Source organism: Euprymna scolopes, chromosome 9, assembly GCF_053919585.1.
Source record: "Euprymna scolopes isolate OS-2025 chromosome 9, ASM5391958v1, whole genome shotgun sequence".
Taxonomy (NCBI): Eukaryota; Metazoa; Mollusca; class Cephalopoda; order Sepiida; family Sepiolidae; genus Euprymna; species Euprymna scolopes.
The window spans coordinates 76,942,793-76,948,792 of NC_136490.1; the positions used below are offsets into that span (position 1 = coordinate 76,942,793).

Sequence of the window (6,000 nt, forward strand, 5' to 3'; positions counted from 1 at the left end):
TTGGAGATACCGACATTAAACTTAATGATTTTATAATGTACACATAGAAAAAAATAAAATAATAATAATAAAAAAAACAAACGTATTATTTTTAATTTTATAATTAATATTGTGTAGAAATAATTTGGGGGTGCTGCAGTCCCACAGCTCCATGCACGAGCCGCCACTGTCGTAATTTCTCTTTTTAAAGTGGATTGTTTATTTTCTGTATGGAATATACTTCCAAAATAAACTATTAAAGTTGTTTAAAAAATAATAGAAATATTATTTTTTATTTTAAAAAAAATCAGTGTTTACAAAGTGCCGGTGCGCGTTCAACCAGCCAGTTTTTTACGTATGAAATCAATTGAATTTTACGAGTGAAAGTTTTTTCAATTTTTAAACTTTAAAAATCCATAAAAAATTTTCTATTGGTTCAATTTTTACGATATTTTCAGGGTCAATGTGAAATTTTATGCTCTTTCCAATAAACCGAATATGATATTTTAGACAAACGTTTTTTTAACCCCCCATTTTGAAATATCTATTAAAATTTAAATAATTAATTTACTCACCAAAGTTTTATGTATCACAAATTGAAGATAAAAGACCAATAAATAGAATATTCTAATTTAAAACAAACAAACAAACAAAAAAAAGAAGTATTTTGGAAATTTAACTGTAAAGTCCAAAGTGTAAAACCTTTTTTTAAAAAACACGTTGATTTTGTTTTTAATGAGAGCTCATGTTATGCTTATATCATGTTATCGTCAAGTAAATACCGGACGCTTTCTATTTCATTCGATGTTTTCTTTTTTTTTATATTAAAAAAAAAAAAAACAACTTCACTCGATAAAGTAGAAATAAAATATAATAATCAACAACTCGTGTATTTCATTAAGAGAATTAAAAAAAAATCGGTCGACTGGGTTTTTTGTTTAACGGCAAAAATTTGAATGAATGTGTGCTTTTTTTTAAGGTCAATGTGTGCTTTTTTTCACCTACGGAAGCCCCAAAATACTAATTTTGGTTAACAGTCCGGAATAAGCAGAGATATTAATTATGGCGTTTATAAGTCACCGTAAGATAATCGCGAAAAAAAATCAGAGATTTGTCTCCCTTTATTTGAGCAGTCAAAAAATCTGAGTTCGCGTTTTTTTTTTTTTTTTTTTTTTTTTGAATCCTTGTTTAAAAAAGTATTTTATTTAAAAAGGACATGGAATATAATATGGATAAATTCTTAACAATGAACAATGGAATTACACATTGAATAGAATTTTTTATAGGAAAGTGATTTTTTTAAATTTATATATATTTTTTATAATCGAAGTAAGTAAAATTTCGTTAATTTTCTTTTAATCTTTTTTAAAGAAAACCGATTAAAAAACAAACAAATATTTCATAATTTGCTATCAAACTTGTTTTTCTTTAATTTGGTCTTTGCTCCTTTAATTGAAAAAAAATTAGGGTTTGAATTACATTTTTCAAGTAGTTATAAGCTTTGAAAGATAGTAAGTTGATTTATTCAAGGTTATATACGGCATTTTTAATGGCCGCTTCTGATACACCTATAGCTACGGTTAAAGATACATTACCTGAAAGGACTTCATTCAAACTCCTCAGCTTAACGTTTACAGGGAACATGAGTTGGAACAGATACATCGAGAGCATTGCTAAGACTGCTGCAAAGAAGGTGGGCTTTCTCTACCGTGCTAGAAAGTTACTTATGCCTGAAAGTATCTCTACCAGGCTACCATTCGCCAATGTATGGGGTATTGTTGTCACATTTGGGCTGGTGCATCTGCTGCTGGTCTCTCACTCCTTGACAGGATTCAAAAGAGAGTCGCCAACCTGATAGGTCCTGAACTGTCATCAAAGCTTCAACCTCTGTCTCATCGACGAAATGTTGCATCCTTCTGCCTGTTTTACAAGTATTTGGATGGTGAATGTTCCCATAAACTACAAGCCCTCTTACCTCATTTTTTCCGCCAAACCCGACAACCTCTACACAGTAGATATCCCCAGATGTAAGAAAGCCTTCTACGCTAATAATAACACTTTATTCCCCAGAACTGCTAGACTTTTGAACTCCCGTACGGGTTCCTGCTTCCCTAACTGTACTGACATGCAGAAGTGTAATGTGACAGATAGTAGCTCACTACATCAAAGTGGCACCGTATCTTGTTTGGGGTAAAAATGTAATAAAAAAGAATATATATATATATATATATATATATATATATATATATATATATATATATATATATATATATATATATATATATATATATATATATATGAGCAAACAGTTAATAAAATATGTTAAAAAACACTTTGAAATGAGTTAAAAACATATTTAATCTGAAAACGAAACACTAGATAAATGGATAGTCCTTAATCCGCGGAGTTTCGAAGAAATACTCTCCTTCTCATCAGAGGGTAGGAATTAGCAAAATGCGGGATCGGATTTTGCATGCAGAAGTATTTGATGAAACAACAAGTAAGTCAAAGATCTTACTTGAAAACAAAATAAGTTAAGCAGAGGGAATATATTATATATATATATATATATATATATATATATATATATATGTGTGTGTGTGTGTGTGTGTGTGTGTGTGTGTGTGTGTGTGTGTGTGTGTGTGTGTGTGTGTGCGTGAGTATATATTCGTATTTGCATTTGTATGTATATTGTTTGTGTGTGCATATATATGCTTAGTAACCTACTGCTTGCTACTCAGACACATCCTGTGAATGCATTTTTACTGCATTACGAGCTTGATTACGAATGACTCTATTTTAACATGTAAAGAGGCTTTCGAATTTAATAAAAGGTCTATTGTTATTACTTTGTAATTCACCCAATCGAATTTGAATAGTGTGACCAGAGAAAACGGGATCAACTACAAATCACTTCGATTTTTTGCATGAAAATATAACAAAATAAACATAAAACAAAAATTGAAAGCCGTTTTACTCAACCGACCAGACATTAGGCAGGGAGTGCTTCAAAAGGGACAATGCTGTTTCAGTCAGCTTTCTTTTTTCATTTCTCCAATAGCGTACGATCACTTACCGCTGTCACCTACTCTACTAAAATCAAGAAAGGATAAAATTAAGCGATTGAAGTCTCAATATAAAAACTAATGTCACTTTAATAAAGAGAAACGACAAAAAATGTGTCAAATTGCCAGTTATGAAGTTTCAAAACGACTCGCTGAAAAAATAAAACGATTTACAGATGGTAATTTATTTAGAGTCTTTATTTGAAATTACAACCTTTCCTCGCAGACTGTCGCGTCATTTTTCCGGTCATCCTGGAATCATGCAGTTTCGATTCAGGTGAAATGTGGTTGGGGGATTGCACAACCTTTGCTTCATAATTGCATGTGCAGCTGCCTCTGTACAGAGTATCCATTGTCTCTCAAAACAGACACAGGCGATAACGATAATCTAATTCATAAATATAATAATCATATATATAATAAAAATATATATAATAATTTATAAATATAATAATCATATATATAATAAAAATATATATAATAATTTATAAATATAATAATCATATATATAATAAAAATATATAATCTAATTTATAAATATAATAATCATATATATAATAAAAATATATATAATAATTTATAAATATAATAATAATATATAAAATAAAAATATATATAATAATTTATAAATATAATAATCATATATATAATAAAAATATATATAATAATTTATAAATATAATAATCATATATATAATAAAAATATATATAATAATTTATAAATATAATAATCATATATATAATAAAAATATATATATAATAAAAATATATATAATAATTTATAAATATAATAATCATATATATAATAAAAATATATATCATAATTTATAAATATAATAATCATATATATAATAAAAATATATATAATAATTTATAAATATAATAATCATATATATATATAATAAATATATATATAATAATTTATAAATATAATAATCATATATATAATAAAAATATATATAATAATTTATAAATATAATAATCATATATATAATAAAAATATATATAATAATTTATAAATATAATAATCATATATATAATAAAAATATATATATATAATAAAAATATATATAATAATTTATAAATATAATAATCATATATATAATAAAAATATATATCATAATTTATAAATATAATAATCATATATATAATAAAAATATATATAATAAAAATATATATAATAATTTATAAATATAATAATCATATATATAATAAAAATATATATAATAATTTATAAATATAATAATCATATATATAATAAAAATATATAATCTAATTTATAAATATAATAATCATATATATAATAAAAATATATATAATAATTTATAAATATAATAATCATATATATAATAAAAATATATATAATAATTTATAAATATAATAATCATATATATAATAAAAATATATATAATAATTTATAAATATAATAATCATATATATAATAAAAATATATATAATAATTTATAAATATAATAATCATATATATAATAAAAATATATATAATAATTTATAAATGTAATAATCATATATATAATAAAAATATATATAATAATTTATAAATATAATAATCATATATATAATAAAAATATATATAATAATTTATAAATATAATAATCATATATATAATAAAAATATATATAATAATTTATAAATATAATAATCATATATATAATAAAAATATATATAATAATTTATAAATATAATAATCATATATATAATAAAAATATATATAATAATTTATAAATATAAAAAAAAACTGTGCATTCTATATTTTATTATTTCCCTCAATCTTAAAACCACGAGTTTTGTGTTAAAATCCTAAGCTTGCTCATGCTCTTTACTAAGAAAACTTTTTTCACATAAAAATTATATTTTCATTTGAAGAACAAACCAGAATATTCTGAAAATAACATAATGTAAAAATTCAAGGAAATGTCGACTTTTATAAAAATAAAAAAATTGTGAAGACATAAATGTGATCGTGTTAGTAATAGTTAAAATCTGTAAAGACATAAATGTGATCGTGTTAGTAATAGTTAAAATCTGTAAAGATTTTGTAAAAATCTTTTATCGACAGTCGATAAATGTTGCTTGCTATGACTTCAACCCATCGTCATTTCTTTTTTCTTTTTTTCTATTTTTACTTTCTTCTTTCTGTACCGATCTATACGTTTTTTTCTTCTTTTTTCTTCTTATTTTTACTTCACTTGTACTCGTATGCATATTAGTACGGAAATTATCGAAGCATAACTTTCCCTCATTTTTTGACAAAAGTGTACACTTGTTATAATTATTTATTGTCTTCATTAGATGTCCTCACGCGACTCTTTACCAGTGAGCGCCTATTAATAACAACAGGTAATGTAACAAGTCTCCCCAGATTCCTTGTATTCTCTGCTTATTTCCATTTCCCTTGCAACTCACTTTGCATTATCCCAACAGCCGTTTACCATTGAATGTCGTTGATAATGACAGATAACTTTTTCTAAAAATTGATCGATAAGTATTCGTAAGATTTTATTACTTTCCGTATCCTTCCAGTCGATATTTGTATGATGCTATTTCTTTTCCACCCTCTTTTAGACTTTCCAAGATCATTTTTTACTTCTTCATCATTAATAATAATTTATTTTCCCCCTCTGTCTGTCTGTCTGTCTGTCTGTCTGTCTCTCTCTCTCTCTCTCTCTCTCTCTCATGACCTTAATAAAATTTAACGATTTCTCTTACTTATTCGCTAAATTGTAAAAATTCAGTTTACATTCATTACGTTTTTTTTTCCAATTTCGATTCACACTTTGTGTTAGCCTATTTTCCAACCCTTCTACGCCTGCTCGCACATATTGATGTGTGTGTGTGTGTGTGTGTGTGTGTGTGTGTGTGTGTGTGTGTGTGTGTGTGTGTGTGCGTTATATCTCTATTAACTCTATGCACTGAGCTGCTGCCACTACCCTTATCAT

The 6,000-nt window shown here is 24.8% G+C and overlaps 1 protein-coding gene across 1 annotated transcript in view; it reads left to right on the plus strand.

The window, feature by feature from the left end:
* Positions 1–6,000, plus strand: part of LOC145284714 (synaptotagmin-16-like) — a 408,213-nt gene that overhangs the window by 56,280 nt on the left and 345,933 nt on the right. The gene's annotated exons all lie outside the window — the stretch shown is intronic.